This window comes from Centropristis striata, chromosome 18 (assembly GCF_030273125.1).
Source record: "Centropristis striata isolate RG_2023a ecotype Rhode Island chromosome 18, C.striata_1.0, whole genome shotgun sequence".
NCBI classification, from domain to species: domain Eukaryota; kingdom Metazoa; phylum Chordata; class Actinopteri; order Perciformes; family Serranidae; genus Centropristis; species Centropristis striata.
In genome coordinates, this window is record NC_081534.1 from 31,145,934 (window position 1) to 31,171,668 (window position 25,735).

At 36.5% G+C, this 25,735-nt stretch overlaps 1 protein-coding gene across 1 annotated transcript in view; it reads left to right on the forward strand.

Annotated features, from left to right (window-relative positions):
- hivep2a (HIVEP zinc finger 2a) overlaps positions 1–25,735 on the forward strand; it is a 159,728-nt gene that overhangs the window by 10,211 nt on the left and 123,782 nt on the right. The window contains exon 2 of the mRNA XM_059356338.1: positions 6,241–6,299. The gene's annotated coding sequence lies outside the window, so the exon portion shown is untranslated. The remainder of the gene's footprint in view (positions 1–6,240; positions 6,300–25,735) is intronic.

Consider the following 25,735-nt stretch of genomic DNA (forward strand, 5'->3'; position numbering starts at 1 on the left):
AGGAAACAAGGAGAGGAAACAAGTGTAGAAGGGAGGAGATGAGAGGAAACAAGGAGAGGAAACAAGTGCAGAAGGGAGGAGATGAGAGGAAACAAGGAGAGGAAACAAGTGTAGAAGGGAGGAGATGAGAGGAAACAAAGAGAGGACAGAAGGAAATAAGAGATGAGGAGATGATAGAAAAGGAAATTAGAGAAGAGGAGAGGAAACAAGTGTAGAGGAGAGGAAACAACAAGGAGGAGGAAAACGTAGGATGATGATGACGGAGGAGGAGAAAGAGGAGGAAAAGAGGAGGAGAGAGGTTTCTAAGCTGCACCAACAGAGGAGTGTGTCTATTCTGTCAGCTGCTGACACACTTCTGCTCTGAAGGACTCCGCTCCACAGGGTGTGTGTGTGTGTGTGTGTGTGTGTGTGTGTGTGTGTGTGTGTGTGTGTGTCTGTGTGTGTGTGTGTGTGTGTGTGTCCTCAGCTGTTCTAAAGGAAACTCCCTCAGTTGACCGCTGACTTTGCTGCACATCAGCCAACATATCTCAGCTTTCTGATGGCAAATATCATCATTCTCCTCACATACTTGCTCGTGTGTGTGTGTGTGTGCGTGTGCGTGTGCGTGTGTGTGTGTGTGTGTATGTGTGTATGTGTCTGTGTTCTTGTACTTCCTACATAGTGAGGACCGGAACACGTTTTTTAACCAACAGAGTGAGGACATTTCAGCCGGTCCTCACTTCTTTAAAGGCTTTTTGAGATTTTTTGTTTTAAGGGTTAAAGGTTCCAGTTAGGTTCATGTTAGGGTTACCATGGTTACCTTAGGGTAAGGGGCTAGGGAACAAGGTTATTATAGTTCACGAAAAGGAAACGAAATAGCGAAAACTAGAATTGAAAAAACATTTTCGTTAACTGAGAGTTTTTAAAAGAATGATAAGTAACTGAAACTGTATTTTGTGGTTACAAAACTAACTAAAACTATCTATGTCCTTCGTTTTCATACATAATGAAGATGGATCAGACAAAGGAAATAAAGGCAAAATTTACTGTGACCTCTTTTAATCTCCCACCCAACAAATACCCCATTACAAAAAACTACAACTAATAAAAACTAAAACTGTCAAACTGACTCTAAAAACTCATTAAAACTAACTGAATCTGAAAACAAAAATTCACAACAAAATTAAAACTAAAATTAATGAAAAATTCACTATTCCAATGAGGGTCCTCACAAAGATAGAAGTACATGAAGGAGGCCCTGATGTCAGGTAGGTGTTTGGCTTTTTAAATTGGACAGCGAGATGATAGAGAGATAAAGAGAGAGAGAGAGAGAGAGAGAGAGAGAGAGAGAGAGAGAGAGAGAGAGACCTTTACCCAAACTGGCCTACTTTCTCAACAGCTTGTAATTAGTCTCACTTCATGCATTTATGCATCAGACAGTCGAGCTAAATCACTGTTTTGTAATCAGAAAATCCCAACTGACACAACCAGCGTTCACTTCCTGTCTACTGTAACTGACTGTGGAGGGAGAACCAATCAGAGCCAGGAGAACTCACAACAAACTACATGTACACAGAAATATTACTACATATATCAACATATATAAGCATATACACATATATAACAGAGGGGATACTTGTAGCAGTAGACTCCTGCACTGTAAATGAAAAGAAAAATTATTTTCCAGAAAATTGCTGCATTATTTTACAGGATTTGTCTTACATGCAAGTGCCATTAAAATACTTTTATTACAAATATGGAAGTTATAGATCTTTTTTTTTTTTTTTACAGTGTTATTCAATTGTGCAATGGTCTTGAATGTTAAATTACAGTGAATTCTATGTAATGTGTGTAATACTCATACTACTACCACTAATTATAAAAATGGCCAATAATCAATTTAAATATAATAATTGTAGTTGTAATAATAGCAACAACAATAATACATTTATAACAAATATATTAATGATAATAACAAATTATTTATATGGAGTAATAATAACAACAATAATACTATTATATAAATAATAATATAATCATAATAAATAAATGTTAAAAAAATACAAAAATATATTGCTGAATGTAAAATTCAATTTCTGTTCTTACAGTAAAAATTAATTTAATGTAAATAAATTCTAAAAATTGAAATAAAATAAAATAAAACAGATGCCAGACACTCTCATATTAATTAAAAATAAAACCTTTAATAATACAGATAAAATAAATTAAGATTAGATTAAATACAGATATTTACTGTATATTATCCATATTTTTAAAGAAGTTATCTGCAAAATAAGTTGTGGTTGTTTACAGGGTCTGGAAGATTTTGCTGGCAGATTTTTTTTACTGTTTTTCTTTTTACAATTTTTCTTTTTTTTATATTTGTGAGCAATTAAGCAAAGAAACAAAATAAAGCAATGATGCCTGGAATACTTTGTTTAGCCTGCTGCCCCCGCGACCCGGCCCTTGTTGAGTAGATAAAAATGGATGGATGAATTTTATTTATTTTTTTATTTATTATTTGTTTATTCTCTTACCTAAAATTGGTGAGAGCTACCTAAACATATTCAAAAAGTGATTTGAAATTATTTGAATTGAAATGCTCTCTCATGCCCTTTTATTTCCTATTTACTGTTTTCTCATTAATAGCTGTTTTTCTGCTCAAATATACATAACACGACATCATATTCCCAGCAGCTCAGAGCAGTATGAATCACAAAATGTGTGAAAACACCTGAAACCTTTAAACTTTTTGATGTCAGTCGTTCTCAATCTGCTGCCGCCGTTCTGCAGCTCCAGTCAGACAGAAATCTACGTTTTCTGCTCCCACAGAAACGAAACCAGAACTGAAATACGTTACAACGGCGCAAAATTAGTGGTTTTAGTTTTGCATAAAGTCTCACTTTCTCTCCGAGGGAAACTCTCACTTTCACAGAGCAGGTTACCTACGTTCATGTTAACGCAGCTGAACGCTCTGATCTCTGGCTGCTTCTACTGGGGAATGTCCAGAGGCATGGTGGGAAATGTAGGAAATGTAGCTGACGCACATGAGGCGGTCTGGGGACAGAAGGGGCAATAAAGATGGTGAATCAGAATCAGCTTCACAAACGTTTAGCGTGAGAGTCTAGTGTTTATTCTTTAACTATAATCTTAAAGTCTATTCATGGTTTTTTAATCAATGCTTATTTTGAATCTTTTAAAAAAAGGTTAAAATCTGAAAAAAAAAAAAAAATTAAATAATGTAAATAATTCTACTACAAATAATGACAATAATATTCAATATACAATGGATATAAATATACTAATATTAATTATAACAACAACAATAATACATATATGAGTATGATAATAATAATAATAAATATATATATATATATAATGAATATAAATCTAAGAATACTAATTATAATAATAAAAACAGCAATAATAATTATATAATAATACTAATCCTAATAACAGTAATGCAAATAAAATGAATATAAATATAATACTTTTAGTTGTAATAATAGCAACAAATAATAATAAAAAAATAATAATATTGTTTTATAATTAATAATAACAACAAAAATAATAATTATAATAATATATAAATTATATACAATAAGTATAAATATACTACTAATGAAAATAGGACTTTTAAAAAATAATCTATTTGCACTATTAAAGGTAATTCCGCTATTATTATTTATGATACATTTCTTCAATATTTAATCAGCAACTTTTTCAATTTTCACTCTTTATTTTTTTTTATTCATACAACAATTTTCTTAGCATTCCTCACTGATATATGACCTCAGTTACTGCCATTTTGAACTGACCTGTTTTAAAAGACTTTTACTCAGAAATAATAATAATAATAATAATAATAATAATAATAATAATAATAATAATAATAATACTAAAACAAAACATTTAAACATGCATCATGTTCAACCAGGTGAATCTTGTCGGTGTTCTTCATTTCAGAATCTGATTTTATCTTCGTTCGAACAATTAAAACCCAGATAGTCGCTGCAGGTTTATGTTGAGTTATTTGCATATCCATACAAAAGATAAGAACACTTCAAATAATATCAGCGGATGAAAAGAAATCTAATCTCAGCGGGCGAGCTGAACACAAACCGAACAGAAACCCCAACGGGCTTAAAAAAAAAAACCCAAAGAAAAAAAGTGACAAAAGCAAACTGGAAACCAAGATGACAAACGTCTGACACGACTGATCTGAAACGCTCAGACAGAATGTTTTTATTTGTTTATTGTTGGATTCTTCGTCAGTGTCAAAGACTCAGAAAACAACAACACAGACTTTGGTGTTTTTTAAGAGATTTTAGATTACAGACCACAGGATCAGCGTGTCACTCTGGTTGTCGCGGAAATTTTCACAAAAACAACACGGCAGGTTTTTATTTTCCTGACATGAATTTAAATGCTGCGTCGATATTTATATTCTGAGAGTCTCGTGACCTTTTGAACTTCAGACTATTTAGAATATGTTCAGAATTCATGCTTTTATTTGTTCACTGCATGCTCAAAACTTGTCTAAAATACCTGCTGCTGGGAAATAGTTTTGACTCAAATAAGTATATTTATTTCATGTTGAATTTGCTTTAACCCTTAATAGGACACTCATTGAAATACTTGCAAATTCCAAATTTCAACCCTAGAGAATATTGGAGGATATTACATACAGCCAGAATGTGTAAAAAAAAAACATGTGGACCCGGAGGAGGGGGGTAATATTTTGAGAAATAAATTTACGAGGTTAAAGTGGCAAATCTATGGGAAAAAATTTGCAGATTTATGAGATTTAAAGTGGTGAATCTGCGAGAAAAAAGTTGCTTTTTTTCCTCGTAAATCTGTAACTTTCCCCCCGCAGATTTGCCACTTTAAATCTCTTAAATTTGCCACTTTTTTTTTCTTGTAGATTTGCAACTTTAATCCAGTGAATTTGCCACTTTTTTCTTGTAGATTTGACACTTTAAATCTCTTAAATCTGCCACTTTTTTCTTGTAGATTTGCCACTTTAAATCTCTTAAATTTGCCACTTTTTTTTTGTAAATTTGCCACTTTAAATCTCTTAAATTTGCCACTTTTTTTCTTGTACATTTCCACTTTAATCTAGTACATTTGCAACTTTTTTCTCGATATCCGCTAAAGTTACCTAATACGGTTCTTCGACCTGATAAAGGGTTAAGATTTCTCTGTTGTGAGAAAAAGCAAACCTAAAGTACATTAATGCATCAGGACAGGGCAGCTTGTTATTGTGGTTTGTTGTTGTTGTTGTTTTGCATGACAGCAATTAGAAAAACCAATCATTTTATCCTGAAATTGTTAATAGAATACATGATAAGACTATGATATATAGGCCTGTCACCATAACACATTCTTTAGAATGATATATTTTCCCATAAACGTAATATCGCTGAGTACATCCTTTTCCACAGGAATTAATTTTTAAATCTCAAGAATATTAAACATTGGAATTTAAATGTGGAAAAGAAATATTAAAATATATATGACTTTCAGGCTCTGTTAACAAAAAAATGCACTGAGATATACATTATATATTATACTATTTTATTATTAAAATAATATGGAAACAGCTGGAAGGGCTGCTTCAGAAAAAAAGGCAACACTTTACAATAACCAACTAAGTAATGTTTCTAGTTGGTTTATAGACAAATTATTAACCATTTACAAAGTGCTAACATACTTAATATGTATTTACCATTCTAAATGGCCTAAATATGGTTTATAAATGATGATTAATCATTAGTAAACTATCTGTTTACCATTTATAAATGAGGGTTATTGTTAAGTGTTACCATAAAAAAAATTCCCGGCAATTCCTACTGCCTTTCAAACATCTGCAGCATTACTTTAAACACAACACAAAAAAGCACAAAAAGTTGTAAGTGGTGTGAAAAAAGTGGCGTGGCTCCTTTAAGAGGCAGGGCAGTTTCGACTGGTGAATATGTTTATGGCTTATGTAAACTAACACGCATGTAAACGGCAATATATTGATTCCAGAAAAAAACTATCTTGTCCATTTTATATATTGAACGATAAGTGGATTTAGTAATTGTTGAGGTCTAATCATATACAACATAAACATGTAGTTGTGTTGTGGTGCATTCTGGGAAATGTCATGGTGCCTGATGGCTGCAGGTCTCACAATGTGTGTTAACAACATGTGGATTTACATAAAAGAGCTCCACGTCTTATTTTAACCTTATGTTTCTGTCTGTCTGTCTCCCTCAGGGGCTGTGACCTGTTTGTGGACTTGCTAAACTGGACCAGGAGACAAACAGCTACACCAGGTAGGACCCATGAGACCAACACAGTGTGTGTGTGTGTGTGTGTGTGTGTGTGTGTGTGTGTAAAGTGAAGTGAAATTGGACGATGATGTTCATGTTTTGTCTTGTGTTTTTCACCCGTTTTACGACTCGATTGTGTTTTATCAAAATGTACAAAACAATACATGTTTTGTTGCTTTTAGTAGGTTGTTTTTATTTATTATTTCATATTCTGAATATTTATATTTAGTACTTATCTGGAGGTTGTGGCAGTGCACGTCTAATTGATTTTTATTCATTTATTTATTTATTATTATTGTATTATTAAATATTAATTTTTTAAAGTATTTTTAGGGTTGTGGAAGAGTATACTAACCATAAAATAAGTAATTTATTTTATTCATTTTAATTTTAATATTATACATTTATAAAGTATTTATTCATCTATTTTTTGCATTTTTCTAAATTATTTTATTAAGTATTAATGTGTAGTATTTTTAGGGTTGTGGAAGTGTATCCTAACCATAAAACTTTTTATTTATTTAATTAATTAATTTTAATATTATACATTTATAAAGTATTTATACATCTTTTTTTGCATCTATTTTCTTTTAAAGTTTTTCAGTTAAATTACATCTAAAGTTTAAAAAAATCAACTTAGTATTATTTCAGCATTGACCAAAATAATTGTGATTAAATCAAACAGCCTTAAATTACCGTATATATGTTGGTATTAAAGTATAACTGTAAACTGATGAGAATAAATTCTGCTGAGTGGAAGATAAAGCTGAAAAGATGAAGAGATCCTGTAGAGTCTGGCCTTTAGCTTTTTAAATGTGTGATGGCTGCAGATACGCTGGCTGGAAGAAACAGCATATTGTGTGTGTGCGTGTGTGTGTGTGTGTGTGTGTGTGTGTGTGTGTGTGTGTATGTGTGTGTGTGTGTGTGTGTGTGTGTGTGTGAGCGGTGTCACTTCCTCTTCCTGTGTAACAGGCGGCTTCGTATCAAGGGCGACATGAACTATGTCATCCAAACACCCTCCGTCTCTCATCATCCCTCTCTTCTATACGTGTCCTCACCCACCACTCTTTATGTGTGTGTGTGTGTGTGTGTGTGTGGTCGACTCAGACAGTGTGCACAGAAATAGATCATGTAAATCAGAGATCACTATCTCTACCTCAAAGCATAAATGTGTGTGTGTGGGGCTTTAAACTTCATCCAGTGACATCTCTGTTAGACACAGACACAGACACAGACACACACAGACACACACACACACACACACACACACACACACACACACATACAGGATGTGTGTCAGTGCCTGCAGACTGTGCACATGCTGTAAAATGCATATATTTGTGTGTGTGTGTGTGTGTGTGTGTGTGTGTTAGGTGGGTTATGAGGACAGAGAAGGTGAGAGTTGTCGAGCTGCTCGGACAGACAGAAAGTTTGTCTCCATGCCAACAAGTCCGCCAAAATAAAAGACCAGACAGACTCTCTGTGCCCTCCAGCATGAAGAATAGCACATAATTCGGCCTCCAAAATTGTGGAAATGGTAAAAAATAATTGTGTTTCATGGTGGTTAAGTTTGGTTAGGTTTAGGCACAGATGGAGCTGGTTAGGGTTGGAGAAAGAGAGATGTTTGGGTGAAAATGACCACTTCATTTAGCTTATAGGACCTTTTTTAAAATAGTTTTAGTAGCTTACAAGTGGTTAAAATGACCACTTCATTTAGCTTATAGGACCTTTATTTTAATATTTTTAGTAGCTTACAAGTGGTTAAAATGACCACTTTATTTAGCTTATAGGACCTTTATTTTAATATTTTTAGTAGCTTACAAGTGGTTAAAATGACCACTTTATTTAGCTTATAGGACCTTTATTTTAATAGTTTTAGTAGCTTACAGTGGGTTAAAATGACCACTTTATTTAGCTTATAGGACCTTTATTTTAATAGTTTTAGTAGCTTACAAGTGGTTAAAATGACCACTTCATTTAGCTTATAGGACCTTTTTTAAAATAGTTTTAGTAGCTTACAAGTGGTTAAAATGACCACTTCATTTAGCTTATAGGACCTTTATTTTAATATTTTTAGTAGCTTACAAGTGGTTAAAATGACCACTTTATTTAGCTTATAGGACCTTTATTTTAATAGTTTTAGTAGCTTACAGTGGGTTAAAATGACCACTTTATTTAGCTTATAGGACCTTTATTTTAATAGTTTTAGTAGCTTACAAGTGGTTAAAATGACCACTTCATTTAGCTTATAGGACCTTTTTTAAAATAGTTTTAGTAGCTTACAAGTGGTTAAAATGACCACTTCATTTAGCTTATAGGACCTTTATTTTAATATTTTTAGTAGCTTACAAGTGGTTTAAAATACCACTTTATTTAGCTTATAGGACGTTTTTTTTTAAAAGATTTAGTTGCTCCCAAGTGGTTAAAATGACCACTTTATTTAGCTTATAGGACCTTCATTTAAATAGTTTTAGTACATTGCAAGTGTTTAAAATGACCACTTTATTTAGCTTATAGGGCCTTTTTTAAAAATAATTTTAGCAGCTTACAAGCATAGTTTACAAGTGTTTAAAATGACCACTTTATTGAGCTTATAGGACCTTATTTTAAATATTTTCAGTAGCGTACGAGCGGTTTAAAGTAGAGGATAATTGTGGTGGTTGTGGTGTGAACATGATGTCCTGTTGCTTCTCTGCTGGAGGGTTTTTTAACACTTGAACATAAACAAATGTTGTTTTTTTCCCTCTAATTACTGATGCTGTTGTCTGGAGAGGACACATCTGCATTTTGAATTTACACACAGAAACAAACCATGAGGGCATTCGATGATCGAGGACCTGAGAGGACCTGAGGGGACTTGAGGAGGCGTTTATGTAAATTTTGCAGAATATTAACCAGGTTTACATCCAAACGTGTTGCAAATTTTAACCGAATTTCAACATATTGTCAAAGGTGAATTAATGTTTATTTAACAATAATAAATATATAATGAATATAATAATAATAATAATAATATTAATAATAGTATGAAGATAATAATAATAATAATAATATACAAAACATATAATTCATATAAATATAATAATAATTATTATATAACAATACAATATTTGCAGCAACAATAATATGTATATTACGAAAATAATAATCATAATAATAATCATAATTATTATTATTATAATGATAATAATAATAATGATATCATATAAAATTCATATAAATATAATAATAATAATAATTATTATTATTATTATATAACAATATAATATTTGCAGCAACAATAATACATATATTAATAATAATTATAATATAAATTATTTATTATTAATAATAATAACAACAACAATGATAATAATAATAATAACAATAATAATTATTATTATTATAATAATATATTATATATAATGAATATAAATATAATCATAATTAATATAGAAATTCTAATGAAAATAAGATTGTTTTATTGTGAAAGGTGAATGAATGCTTGTTTCCATCTACAACCTATTTACATTATAAGGAGTTGGTTTATTGTGATTCTCCAGAAGGAAAACTGTTGTAACGTTACAGAAAACTTTGGAAAATATGACACTGGCTGTTTTTGTCTCTTCAGTGGAAAAGAAGTTTCACTTAAGATTTGCTTCATGTGCGTCATAATTTATTCGTTTTTTGTAAAAAAATGTTGAATAGTCAGATTGGAACGTATATAAACAGACTGGAAACACTTCTAATGTCAAACATTTGGCCTCTCTGAGTTGAGATGTGGTGACTTTGAAGGCCGTGGAATGGATGATACACATTGTTTTCATTCAAACCCTCAAGGCCTGTAGGGAGGCAGAGTTTCTCCACTCGTTCATTCAGCTTTTTCCTTCAACTAGTCATCACTCTTTTAAGAGCAAAACAGCACAAACATCTGGATGGGAACAAGACAGATAAACATCTGAGCAACAACAGGATCCAACAACTGACCAAAACAGGAAGCACGTCACTGAAAAGTACCTGTAATACCACTGAATGGAGTGAAAAGAGAGAAAGAGAGAGAGAGAGATGGAGAAAGAGAAAGAGAGAGAGAGAGAGAGGGATGTAGGACCAAATGGATGCGGGCGCCATGGTAACCACAGAGTCGGTACATTGAGAAGACTGAAAAATGAAAAAAACCACGAGTGGACAGTGAGCCAATGAGAGATTCACATCAGTCCCGGCTCACTTATTGGCTGAAAGAGACCAGGAAGTGAACTCACACACACACACACACACACACACGTTCACCTCCACTCCCACACAATAGTATGTTAAAAAAAAATAAAGAAAGAAAAAGGCAGAAGGTGAAGAGGAAGAAGAAGTGTATGTTCTGTTGCCATGGCGACCAATGCTTCGTACACGATGGATGCAAGCTGTGCCCTTGACAGCATCTCACACACATGCACACACACACAAACACACACACACACACACACACACACACACACACAGACACACAAAGGACAGAGTGACGATCATGTGTATTGACTAACAGCTGTGTCCAAATGAATGGCCTTTGGCTGAGCATCCCCCCCCCCCCCCCTTTAAATGTGTGTGTGTGAGTGTTCATGTGTGTGTGTGCAGGCCACAAGTGAGATAACAGAGCGGCAGAATTTGAATAGCATTATGGGATATGGCTGTTGCCGAGACAACCGCAGTTAGTTTGTTTCCCATTTCCTCCAGGTAACCAGAAGTCCACTGGACTCTTTGTTTGTGCATTCAAATCACATGGAAAGTAGTCTGTGTGTGTGTGTGTGTGTGTGTGTGTGTGTGTGTGCGGCACAATAAGGTTCTTGCTTTCGCTTCCGCATCGTTCCTCATGCAAATGACGGCTTTGTTGCTTCTGCAGCCTGCACACTTCCTGTCCATGCTCCGTGTGTGTGTGTGTGTGTGTGTGTGTGTGTGTGTTAGTGAGAGAGTTTCAGTGTGTGCATATATGCATCTATATTTGTACTGGTGTGTACATCCTTGCAGGCCGACTATATGTCCGTATATTGTGCAAATATCACAAAATATAAAAGTACAAACTGACGACACAATGATGCTTTGTGCTGAATGCTAATGCTAGCATGCTATCAATGACAATTTGAACATGCTGCATGTTTAGCAGGTATTATATTTACAGCTGAGGCTGATGGAGGAATCATTTAAAAAAAAAAAAAGTTTTGACATAAACCAAACTACTGTAAACAGTCAGACATAGTTGTAAACTGTATTAAGTCTCTATTATGAACATTACTAATGGAGGTAAACAGTCAATACATCCACTATTAAAACTGGAATAGTAATTATTCTTAGATTAATACACTGTAACAAACCTAATAAAAAGATTTAAAAAAAATTTAAAGGAGTTTTTCCCTGGCCGATGTGAGGGTCTAAGGACAGAGGGTGTCGTACCATGTACAGTCTGTGAAGCCCTTTGAGGCAAATCTGTGATTTGTGATTTTGGGCTATATAAATAAAATTGATTTGATTTGATTTAATAAATAACAGAAGTGAAACTGTAAGAAGCATAACTATTACACTATTGTTTAATGAGTAAAACATAAATAATATTAAAACTATAATAAACTGTAATACAAGACACAAAATGACAGAAAAAAAGAATCAATTAAAAAAGAAACAAAATGACCAAAAAAAGACACAAAATTACAAAAAAAGACACAAAATTATTAAAAGACACAAAATTATTAAAAAAGACACAAAATGACAGAAAAAAATAAATTACTTAAAAAAAAGAAACAAAATGACCAAAAAAGACACAGAATTACTAAAAAGACACAAAATTATCTTAAAAAAGACACAAAATGACAGAAAAAAAGACACAAAAATACTTAAAAAAAACACAAGATTGTTTAAAAAAGACACAAAATGACAGAAAAAAACTAAATTAATTAAAAAAAGAAACAAATTACCAAAAAAGACACAGAATTACTAAAAAGACACAAAATTATTTAAAAAAAGACACAAAATGACCAAATAAAGACACATTCTTACCAAAAAAGACACAAAATTATTAAAAAAGACACAAAACTACCAAAAAAACTAAATAAAGGGACCTTCCACACACAACACGGTAAAGTGCCATTCATATAAAACTCACATTAACTTTCATATCAAGGTGGGGGCCACAAAATATCGTCACGGGGGCCACAATTGGCCCACAGGCCGCGAGTTTGAGACCCCTGATCTAGATGATAAACATTAGTGAAGACCATTCATCATCACCATCATCACCATCATCTTCATCATCACCATCATCATCATCATCATCATCCTCCTCAGTGTTCTGTGGTGACGTGTCGTCAGCTGAAGCTCAGTGACAGGATGTCTGTGGGAGGAGAGATGGAGGGATGAAGGAGGAGGACGAGGTCCAGAGAGGAGGAGGGACGCCTTCTCTCCTCCTTTATCCTCCCCTCCTCCCCTCCTCACCTCCATGCTCTCTTTTCTTCCATTCCTCCTCCCTTCATCCACTCTCTCTTTCTATTCCTCCTCTATTCTTCTCTTCTTTCCCATGTTTTACATCTTTTCTCTCTTTCTTTCCTTTCTTCCCTCCATCCGTCTCCTGTGCCCTCTTTCACCTCACTCTTCCTCCGTTACATCTTCTTTCACCTCCTCTCTGCCGTCTGTTTTAACCCTCTTTATCTTTCTACACCTCCTTCCATCCTCCTCTCCTCTCTTCTTCCATCCCTTTTCAGCATCCTTTGCAATTCCTTTACTTTTTTCCTCCCTCCTTCTCAATAATATTATTTTCCTTCTTTCCTTTTTGTCTCATCCCTCCTTTCCAACTTGTTTTCATCCCTCCTTTCTTAGTTTCTCCCCCTCATATCCCTCCATCCTCCCTTCTATACTTCCATCCTTCATTTCCTCTTTTTTCCTTCCTTTCAGCATGCTTTGTTCCTCCTTTCCTGTCACCTTTTTTCACCTTTCCTTTCTTTTCTCTGTTTTATCTCTAATTTCTGTCCTCCAGTTCCTTCCCTCCCTACTTCTTGTCTTTTCTTCTCTTCTATCACTTCATCTTTTCAAACATCATTTCCACTCTCCTCTCTCCTTGCTCTCCTCTTCCTCCCTTTTTGCTCCTTTTTTTTAAACCTTTTTTTTGAAATCTTTCCTTTCCTTCCTCCGTTTTATCTCCCATTTCTGTCCTCCAGTTCCTTCCCTCCTTACTTGTTTTATATCACCCCATCTTTCAAACCCCTCCATCCTTTTTTTCCTTTCCTCTCTCCTTGCTCTCCTCTTCCTCTCATTACTCTCTACCTCGCCTGCCTCCTCCATCTCTCTTCCTCCTCCTCCATCCCTCTTTTCACCTTCCTTATTGTTTCCAACTTGTTTCATCACTCCTTCCTTAGTTTTCTTCCTGTCAGCATCCTTTTCTCCTCCTTTCCTGTTACCTTTTTCATCTTTTTCCATCTTTCAAACCCCTCCATCTTTCCTTTCCTTTCCACTCTCCTCTTCTTCTCATTTCTCTCTACCTCGCCTCCCTCCTCCTCCTTCCCCCCCCTCCTTCTCTCTCTCTCTCGCTCCATCATCGCGCCCTTCCTCTTCACCTCCCGTGTCATTTCCCCCCCGCCTCCATCTTTTCATCACTCCCTCCATCCCTCCATCCCTCCACCGTCTCTCCTCTGCCAGGGAGGAACAGGTGGCTCGCCTCTGCTGCTGTGCCACTTGGTGGCTTCATGCCCGAAAGAGAGAGAGAGAGAGAGAGAGAGAGAGAGAGAGAGAGAGAGAGAGAGAGAGAGAGAGAGAGGGAGAGAGGGAGAGAGAGAGAGAGAGAGAGAGATGGTAGAGATCACGGCCCCGTGCCCTGGCGCCGGGGCTGGTACCACGTGACGGACGGAAGGAGGAGGAGCGGGAGGAAGCGGGAGAGGAGGAGGAGAGGAGGAGCCGGGCTGAAGGCTGTGATTTTCTCCTCTGAGGGAGAGAAAGAGAGCAGCAGGTGCTTCAGTCTGAAGCACTCGTACAGACGCACACATGCACTTAGAGATAAGAGCCGCCATGATATTTCTGTGCCCACACCAGCGTGACATCATTTCCTGTCCTTGCAGAGGAAGTCAACACAGTAAAGAGCCTGTGGTGTGTGTGTGTGTGTGTGTGTGTGTGTGTCTCAGCTTGCTACTTCAGCTGCTTTTATCACCCAGTCAGATCAGGGAAATGCTCTTTCTTTCTCTCCTTTCAGCCCTTTTCTCTCCCGCTCCCTCCGTCCTTACGTCTCTTTTACATGAAACTCAGAGTCGTTCAGGGTCGAGAGCTCCAAGTCAACCAGATTACATGTTGTTGCCTCTTTTCTTAGTGTCTCACTAGGGCGATATGACCCGTAAAGATTATCACGATATATTTCAGGGTATTTTTGCAATAACGATATTCTTCACGATATTACAAAATACTGGAAAATATATAGAAAATATGATTTTTTTAGTCTGTATATATAAATAAAACTAAAAAAAAATACTATTGATTCTTGAGTATTAGCAAATAATAAAAAACAACCCACCAGGGGAAAATTTTGTACTTTTACTTGTACTTTTTTTTTCTTTCATAAAAGCCTCTCACACATTCTAATGCCACTATTCACTGATCTTATCATTGCATATTTTAATGAAATATTGTAAAGGAGAATAAAGGTTCTTCCATGTTTTATTCAAGGCATCTTATTTTGACAGTCTTCTTGTAAATTCTGTGGTGGATTCTGTTAACTCAATGAGCTCTTATTTTGAAAGCTGCATGTTTTCAGCGACAGGAAGCAATAGTAGCTTTTTGTGATTAAAACAACTTTAATTGTCAGCTAATGTTAGCTCGCGGCTATCCCTCCATCTTTGTCTTCCTACACCTCCTCCTCCCATCCTCCTCTTTTCTTCCTCCATCCCTCTCAGCATCCTTTGCTCTTCCTTTATCCTTCTCCATATTATTCTCTTCCTCCCTCTTTGTTCTTTCCAACTTGTTTCATCCCTCCTTCTTTTGTTTCTCACTCTCATATCCTTCCATCCTCCGTCTCCTCTTTTATTTTCCTCCCTTTCAGCATCTTTTGCTCCTCCTTTTCTTTTCCTTTCCTCCTTTTTATCTCTCATTTCTCCAATTCTCTCCCTCCTTACTTGTCTTCTATCACCCCGTCTTTCAAACCCCTCCATCCTTCTTTTCTCTACCTCCCTCCATCATCTTTTCTTTTTTCCCCTCTTCCTCCCATTTCTGTCTACCTCCTCCTCCTTTCTCCTTTCTCATTGGTCCTTCCAACTTGTTTTCATCCCTTCTTCCGTAGTTTCTCCTCCTCATATCCCTCCATCTTTATCTTTCTACACCTCCTTCTTCCATCCTCCTCTTCTCTTCTTCCATCCCTTTTAAGCATCCTTTGCTATTCCTTTCCTTTTTCCTTTCTCCTCCTCCAAATATTCTCTTCCTTCCTCTCCTCCTCTCCTCTCTTACCTTTTCTACTCTTTCCTTTTTTGTCTCATCCCTCATTTTTATAACCCTTTACTCCTTACCTTCCTCCTTTCTCCTTTCTCATTGTTCTTACCAACTTGTTTTCATCCCTCCTTCTCTAGTTTCTCCTCCTCATATCCTCCATCTTTGTCTTTCTACACCTCCTTCCCTCCCTCCTCCTCTCTTCTTCCATCCCTTTGCTATCCCTTCACCACGTCAACCAGATAACATGTTATTCCCCCTTTTCTCTCCCCTCCTCTGCTCTATTTTTACTCTCCTCCTCTAATCTTAATCTCATGCTGCAGTTTTTCTAAAAATTGACATATGTGGGAGAGCGCTGCGTGGGGATTGGGCTCGCTGCTGTAGCTGCCGGGATTAGCCACCGCTAGGGTGGCTAGCCATCTCCGGAGCTAACTCCATATGCATGGCATTAAGACTGATTAGCTCCACGCTAGCTCACTCATACTCAGGGTATTAAGGCTTAAAAGCTAGCGCAGCTGGCTAGCACCTTGCGCCTCCCGTCCGTCATGCGATGGGGGATTACCACGCGGCGCTAACGCCGGTGAGCGCTCAGAGTGGCCTCGCGGGCGAACAAGTAGCACTTCAAAGAGGAGCGAATAAATCTGGCACGACCTGAAAACTGAATTCTCTTTATGCCTGTCTTCTCTGCAGTCACAAGTGTTTAACTGTGGAGAAATGCATGTTGTGTGTGTATATAATACCTGCACAGCTTTCACAGTTAGCTTTCAGGAAGACGTTAGCCAACACAGAGCACTGAGGCTTCACTGGGCAACTCCCAGTCCCACTATACGCACCAGAAACTATGTGGAGCTGCAGAAAAAGAAGAGTTTTCTCTCCGTATATTTCCCTTCAGTCATTGGATTACATGCTCCTCTTCACTATTTGTCTTATAAAAGCTGCAGTGGATGAACTTTCACAAACTCCGTCACAGAGCAAAGTCTCTCTGGCATTTTACAGATATTTTAGTTTTCACTGGAGTTTTTGACTGGTTTTGAAGCAATAAAACCAGGGGTCTCAAACTCAAATTACCTGGGGGCCACTGGAGGCAGTATAAAAAAAAAACTACAACTACTACTAAAAAAAAAGACACAAAATGAAAAAAAAACGAAATTACTTAAAAAAGACACAACATGACCAAAAAAGACACAAAATTACAAAAAAAAAAATACACAAAATGACTGAAAAAAGAGACAAAATCACAAAAAAGACACAAAATTATTTAAAAAAGACACAAAATTACCAAAAAAATACACAGAATTTAAATAAAGACAAAATTATTTAAAAAAAAACATAAAATTATTTAAAAAAGACACAAAATTATTTAAAAAAGACACAAAATTACCAAAAAAGACACAAGATTATTTTAAAAATACACAAAATTACCAAAAAAAGACTGCTACCGGGCTCTCTCCTCAAAAAACGATATAGGATCATTTCCTTAAAGTGCAGCTTTTATTTTCAACCGAGAACCATACATGTATGCCAAATGACGTGTGTGCTTTTTTATGAAAACTCTGCTGTACCGTGAGCCACCAAATGCTCATAGGAGTCTATGGGTGGTGCTGGAAAACAGTCTATCCTGTCGTTTAGGTTGGAGATCTTGTTGAACTTGTGAGTCCCAGACAGTTTTGTTGCTTTAATGTTGAGGTTCCTGCAGGAATGGTCTGAAGTTTATCTGGACGTCACGTTTGGCTGCAGCTGTAAACCAGCAGAATCAGCGTCTCTGCTGGTTTGTTCTCTCAGCTCCGGGTCGTTCGGTCATTGCTCCATGTTTGACCACTTTTTTTTCCTTCTTTTTGTGTCATTTTTAAGTGAAACCTGATTTTTTTTCATGCACAACTGTCACAGCTGATTACAGCGACACTGTGCAGAACTCTCGCTCTGTTTTTCCCCGCAAACTCCAAACTGGATTGTGCTTCTTCTTTTTTCTTCTTTTTGTCTGAGCTTCTTTTGGAAGTCGTTCTGTGTCCAAATGGAGACGTTTCATTTCAAACATATATATTTTTCTACATTTCAACATTTGAAAAGTGGGATTTTCTTTGTTGTGACATGAGTGAAGTAGGGAAAAAATAAGCAAAATCTGTCACTTTTTCTCTCTAAAAACTGAGTGGACTTCCTCACATACTCACTCCTCCTCTTCTTCACTTCTCCTCTTTCTCTCTCTCCTTTCATCCCTCTCTCTCTCTGCCCCTTCGCCTCCTGTTTTATCCCTCGCTCACTCTGATCCCGCTCTCTCCTCCTCCTCCTCCTCCTCCTCTTCGTCTTCAAAGCTCTGTCTATCTGTCTCTGGATTCAATCCTGCCTTCCCTTTCATCCTCCTCTTCTCCTCTCTTCTCCTCCTTCTCTCCTCTCATCTCTTCTCCTCTGTTTGCGTCCCATCTCGACTCGTCTCTCCCCAGTTTGTCTCCTGTCTGATGTGCTCCTCTTCTCCTCTTCTCCTCCTCTTCTCCTCCCTTTGTGTTTTCATCTCATTTCCTGTTTCCCTCCTTCTTCTTTTCCTCTTTCTGTCTCTTTTTATTCTGCCTCTTCTGTTTTCTATCACCTCTTCTCTCCTCTTTTTCCTCCTCTCCCTCCTTATCTCTCCTCCTCCCTTTTCTTTCTGCTCATCTTCTCCTCTCCTCTCCTGCTCCTTGTCATTCTTCCTCTCCTCCTCTTTTCATCTCCCTCTCCTCCTTTCATCCATCCTTCAAAATATACTTTCTACACTCCTTCCCCTCTTTCAAGCTCTCCTTTTTTGTCTTTTCTTTCATCTTTTCTCCTTCCCTTGTTTACTTTCCTCCCTCACTTTTCATCTCCCTCTTCTCTCCTCCATCCAAAAAGACACATAATTACTAAGAAAGACACAAACTTATTTGAAAAAAGACACAGAATTACCAAATAAAGACACAAAATTACCAAAAAAAGACACACAATGACCAAAAAAGACACTAAATGACAGAACAAAAACAAAATTACTTAAAAAAAAGGCACAAAATTACCAAAAAAAGACACAAGATTATTTAAAAAAAGATACAAAATTATTTTAAAAAGACACAAAATTACCAAAAAAGACACAAAATTATTAAAAAAGGCACAAAATTACCAAAAAAAGACACAAAATTACCAAAAAAGTAATTAAAGGGACCTTCCACACACAACACGGTAAAGTGCCATTCATATAAAACTCACATTAAACTTTCATATCAAGGTGGGGGCCACAATTGGCCCGCGGGCCGCAAGTTTGAGACCCCTGACTTCTGTCCTCTCCTCTCATCTCCTGTTGTTTCCTCTCCTCTCTCACTTCCTTTCTTGTCCCTCCTTCTCTCATTTAATCTCCTGTCCTCCTCCTCCTCCTCCCCCCCTCCCTCTCCCCGTCTCCTCCTCCTCCTCCTCCTCCTCCTCCTCCTCCTCCTCCTCCTCCTCCTCCTCCTCCTCCTCCTCCTCCTCCTCCCTCTCCCCGTCTCCTCCTCTTTCATCCCGACGTTCCAAAAGAAACCCAAAAACCTCCCCAACAGATCCTCCTTCCTCTCTTTCTCTCTCTGGCGTCTGTCAGCGGCGGAAACATCTTCACTCTTTTAACTGACGAATTAAAAGACATTCGCTGTTTGTTTTCAAAGTACCTGACACACACACACACACACACACACACACACACACACACACACACACACACATACACACACACACACACACACACACACACACACACACTCAGTGACAGGATTTGTGTGACAAGCGGCTGATATTAGACCTCTCTGTTAACTTAAACTACATAGTAGGATCAGAAGCAGCTGTCAGCCGTGTGTGTGTGTGTGTGTGTGTGTGTGTGTGTGTGTGTGTGAGTGATCTCCTGTTAGACTGCCTCAGTGTCATCAGTTAGATTTCTGCTCCGTCCTCCATCTTTCTAATTCCCGCTGGATTTTAAACACACAGACAGAAACAGAAATATCTATGCAAATATATTCCGATAAGTCTCGTTTTTCAAAAAGATGTAAATACGGAGATGCTCCTTCCAAAATCGTGATCGTCGGCATGAAAGTAAAGCACGTTATGGGGAAGTCACATCACAGTTATGACTCATTTTTATCTCAGAATGCGGTTTTTAGAGTTATATTATCAGGATTACGGATCTTTTTCAATCTGTTTCTGTGGCCTGGAGATGACCTTTAGGTTATTATTCATAAATAAAACTGACAGACTGCAGCCAAAAAGTATAGCAAAAGTAAAACTCAAATTACCTGGGGGAGGCAGTATCAAAATGTCCAAAAAAGACACAAAATGACCCAAAAATAGACAGAATTACCAAAAAAATGCACAAAATTATTTAAAAAAGACAAAAAAAGACACAATTGACAGAAAAAAATACTTAAAAAAAGACACAAAGTTACAAAAAAGACACAAAATTACTGAAAAAACACAAAATTACTTAAAAAACCCATAAAATGACAATAAAAACACACAAAATGACCAAAAAATACACAAAATGATTTAAAAAGACACAAAATTACAGAAAATAACTAAATTACTTGAAAAAGAAAAAAATGATCAAAAAAGACACACAATTATTAAAAAAGACACAAATTTATAAAAAAAAAAAGATATATTTATATTAAAAGATATTTTTGTGATGTTGATGAATATGATGATGATGATGATGAGTTGAACCACAGAGCTTCAGTAAACTGATGACTGGGACTCTTTGAGTCATGTTTCTGCTCATCATGCAGGTTAGATGAAGGACAAACCTGCAGGTTTTTTTATATGATCTGTATGATATTTGATAACTTTATCATGACTTGCAGCTAGAGATGTTCCGATAACATTTTTCCCTCCCGATACCGATTCTGATACCGAGTACCGATCTGATACCAGTATGTTATTAAAAAAATCATCATCTTACACCTGCATGACTGTGATATTATTCTTCATTGTAGTAAGGCCTTAAACCCTCTGTAAAACATGAGTAAATACAACAGATTCAAGCCATTTATTTTTACATTAATTTTTAAATAAAACAGTAGTGCAACAGCAACTTAAATAAATAAATCTGGGGGTCTGGGAGAGCATTTTTGCCCTAAAAGCCCAAATTTGGTGCCTCTCGCACATTCTAATGCCACTATTCCATCTGAATCATTGACTATTTTAGAGAATTATTGTAAAGGAGAATAAAGGTTCTTCTATGTTTTATTTAAGGCGTCTTATTTTGGCAGTCTTCTTGTAAATTCTGTGGTGGACTCTGCTGACACATCCATGTGCTCTTATTTTGAAAGCTACATGTGTTTGCTTTTATTTTGAAGGCGGGTCTAACACTCAAAGTCAGAACTTGAAAGTCGAAACTTGGAGCTCGGAAAACAACGTCGAAAATTCTGAAATTCGTGTAGACCTTGAACGCACCATTAGCCGCCAGACTTTCTATGTGCGCTGCAATGTAAAAAGTCTAACTAACTGAACATTAGTCCTCTGTTTTACCTCAGAATCAGAATCAGAATCACTTTTATTGTCACTGTACCTGGGTACAATGAGATTAATAAACACCATCAAGTCAGTGCGAGAGACAATGTCTCAGAAATAATAATAATAATATACAAATAATATACAAACAGACATAAGGTGCACACTTTGAATTGCAGTAGTGAAACAAAATAAATATGGTCCATATACATGTGAGATATTGCACTTGTTGTACCTACGATGTTTGTCATTGAAAATGGGGGGGTATATGTTCGATTAATTCAACTCATTTCATGAATACAACAGTTTGTTTTCATGCAAAACTATACAGATATTTACTGGGTGACCCCAAACTTTTGGGTGTTAGTGTAAATAAAAATATACTAATCGTTGACAGACTGCAGCCAAACAGTATAGGGAGCCCTGGCCAATGAGTTTGTTATGTTTTTGTGCCCTTTGGTGTTTTTGTGCGTTTCCAGTCATTGTCATTGTTCTGAGATTTTATTGGGCTCTTTCTTGGCGCTTTATACTCCCTCACATCTAGTTCCATGAAAACTGGTCCAGTAGTTTTCCTGTAATCCTGCTGACAAACAGACAAACACACACAAGTTTAGTTTGTGTAGAATAATGTGCATCCTGAGTGTCTCCACAGCTGAATGTCATGTCTCAGCTTCCAGACGTTTTATAGACATTTCACAACTTTTATGTGTTTTTCAGCGAGAAATCGGCCGCTTTTGACGTCTTTGTGTCTTTATTCTGCTGCTTAAAGCTGCTCATGCAGACAGGCTGGATACACACAGTTTAACCCTTTATCGGGAGAAGAACTAAATTTGGTAACTTCAAATGAGGTCCCCGTATCTCTCTGTTTGGTCGTAGAACCTCATGGATTTCTTCCAGCTAATCAGCAAAGATCAGGCTACGTCTACTAGATTAAAGTGGCAAATCTACAAGAAAAAAAGTCGCAGATTTAAGAGATTTAACGTGGCAAATCTGTGCAAAAAAAGTCACAGATTTAAGAGATTTAAAGTGGCAAATATACAAGAAAAAAAGTTGCAGATTTAAGAGATTGAAAGTAGCAAATCTGCGTGAAAAAAGTTGCAGATTTACGAGAAAAAAGTGGCAAAAAAGCAACTTTTTTCTTGCAGATTCACCACTTTAAATCTCATTTAAAGAGATTTAAAGTGGCAAATCTACAATAAAAAAGTTGCAGATTTAAGAGATATTGTGGCAAATCTGTGCGAAAAATGTTGCAGATTTACGAGAAAAAAGTGGGAAAAAAACAACTTTTTTCCCGCAGATTCACCACTTTAAATCTCATAAATCTGCACATTTTTTTCTCGCAGATTTGCCACTTTAATCTCGTAAACTTTTTTCTCTAAATATGACCCCCTCCCGGGTCTGTATGTTTTTTTTTTACACATTCTGGCTGTATGTAATATCCTCCAATATTCTCTAGGGTTGAAATTTGGAATTAGCAAGTATATCAATGAGTGTCCTATTAAGGGTTAAAGCTGCTCATGCAGACAGGCTGAACACACACAGAGTTTAAGACACATTGCATGTACTTATTTACTGTATATATTACCACAGTACATGCAGATCCAGTCTGTGGAGCCTGAGGCCTGCGTGCTGTACATGAACCCGCTCACAGTTGGTTTTCTCTCTCCTCACCAAACCAAACACTGTAATTTATCTCCATCTCTCTCCGGGCCGACCTCAGGCCGTTAAAGGTTTCCCGTCGGGTTTGTGGCGGCAGAAATGTCAGAGCGGTGGATTCCAGCGCCGGGCAGAGAGGCCGCCGTGCGGTGGCTGATTGCTGAGCTATATGTGTTATGTTTCTGTCCGTGGGGCGCTGCTGTTTTAGGCAGCCAGAGAGAGTGTGTGTGTGTGTGTGTGTGTGTGTGTGTGTGTGTGTGTGTGTGTGTGTGTGTGTGTGTGTGTGTGTGTGTGTGTTGAAGTGAGGCCTGATGAGCTGGAGGTTCCTGGAAAGAAGAGAAGAAGATTTCCCACCAGTGAGGTTAACTTTAGCAGCAGATATTAGACTTTTAAAATACTCTATGATACTGTAAGACATGGGTCTCAAACTCACGGCCCATGGGCCAATTGTGGCCCTCGTGACGATATTTTGTGGCCCCCACCTTGATATGAAAGTTTAATGTGAGTTTTATATGAATGGCACTTTACCGTGTTGTGTGTGGAAGGTCCCTTTGTCATTTTCTAATAATTTTGTGTCTTTTTTAGTAATTTTGCGTATTTTTTGGCTCATTTTGTGTCTTTTTTTTGGTAATTTTGTGTCTTTTATTGGTAATTTTGTTTTGAAACTTTCTTTTTGTTGGTCATTTTATGTTATTGTTATTTTATGTCCTTTTTTTGTGGTAATTTTATATCCTTTTGGGGTAATTTTGTATCTGTTTTGGTAATTTTTTGTATTTTTTGGGGTATTTTGTGTATTTTCTTGGTTCGTTTGTGTTTTTTGTGGTCTTCTTGGTTACTTTGTGTCTTTTTACATCTTTTTTCGGTTATTTTGTTAACATTCTTGACACTTGTTGGCACTTGGAAAAGGGATTCAACTTGTTTTTTTTTGTTTTCTTATGATTTCTGTCATTCTAACTGTGTTATTCTGCACAAAGACATATTTGAGTTGTTCCCACTTCTAGCCATGATTGATTCCATAGAGCTGCAGGACTTATAGATTTATATAGATTTTATATATTGCAGTAAAATACAAGGACACAGTGAGAAAAACAGCCTGGGGTTCAGAGGGTTAATCAGTTTTATTTCCTGCCTACTGAAGCTTTACAGTGAAACCATAAAGCTTATAATGACTCATAAGATCACATCATATACAATTTGAACATCCATGTGATTTGAACGGCCTTGTGCTCTTATAAGTAGAAAATAAAAGACTAAATCTTCAGAAATGGAGGCGGTGGAACTGATAGATCTGAAGGAGTGAGAGGAGTGAAGGACTGGTGTGGATTACTGTCTGACACACAGGAAGTGACATCATGTCCAGATGTTTCTAGTCCAGCCTGTCCGAGCCAGGTTTCCCCTCAGCAACACGTTGAGATCGACCAGGGAGGGATCCATGACGCTCCTCACCTCCTCACAGAGCAGCGTCAGGTGTCGGCAGCAACACTTTCTACAGTTCAGGAGTAATTTGCCTGCGTGGCTTCAGATGTTTCTCATGTGAGTCTCAGCTCGCTGCTTCATGACGCCTCTAAAGCCTCACATCACAGCTCCTACCAGACCGGTTATCATTTTGTCTCTTTTTTTGGCAATTTTGTGTCTTTTTTTGATAATGCTGTGTCTTTTTTCAGTCATGTTGTGTCTTTTTTAAAGTAATGTAGTGTTTTTTCAGTCATTTTGTGTCTTTTTTTGACAATTTTGTGTCTTTTTTTTGGTAATTTTGTGTCTTTTTAAAATAATTTTTGTATCTTTTTTGTTAATTCTGTGTCTTTTTTTGGTCATTTTGTGTCTTTTAATTTGAATTAAAATAATTTAGTTTCTTTTTTGGCAATTTTGTGGGATTTTTTGTAATTTGTGTCTTTTTTGGTAATGCTGAGTCTTTTTTTTGTAATTTTGTGTCTTTTTAAAATAATTGTGTCTTTTTTTAGTAATTTTGCGTCTTTTTTGATCATTTTGTGTATTTTTTTGGTAATTTTGTGTCTTTTTTAAAATAATTTTGTGTCTTTGGTAATTTTGTGTCTTTTTAAAATAATTTTGTGTCTTTTTTAAGAAATTTAGTGTTTTTTCAGTCATTTTGTGTCTTTTTCTTAGTAATTTTGTGTCTTTTTAAAGTAATTTGGTTTTTTTATTTCATTTTGTGTCTTTTTAAAAAGTAATTTTGTGTCTTATTTTGGTCATTTTGATACTGCCTCCAGCGGCCCCCAGGTAATTTGAGTTTGAGACCCCTGGTCTAGATAATACTTTCCCTTTCAAATAAACTTGTAATTTCTATCATTCTTGTCTTCACTATTCAACACAATAAAGAAATACAAGGCTTCACTGTTTTACAGTCAAAGTGAAGTTACTGCGCTCTGCTTTGGTTTTGAGTTGGATTTTGTAGTTGCTGCAATTTTTATATCCTTATTTCTCGGAAATAAAGTAAAATTTAAATCTAAAACTTTGTCACAAGATAAAACAGATTTGGTTATAACTCAATTTCTACCAAAAATGTGTAGTTAGGCTTTGTAGGGCAGAATAGATGAAAGTGATTCTGGTAAAACCTATAAAAACAGAATCAGCTCCAGTATAGAGACGCATCTGTCAGGATCTCACCAACACTTGAACTTCTTTTAAACTTTTATTCTTTTTCAGTCTTTCCAGCACAGAAAGCAAACAGCTGGTTGTCCTCCATGTTAGTTTTGGTAGCAGGAGTTGCTCTCGTTGGATTTATGGTCCGTCTGCTGCCAGAGCTGCCGTGGTTTCTGACCGACCGGAGCTCCTCTTCTCTGGGTTGTCTGCTCTGTTTACACACTTTATTCTCCTTCAGGAAGTCAGAGACGGCAAGAGATGTGAAGGTTGTTGCAACTGTGTTAGAGCTGCAGAGGAGT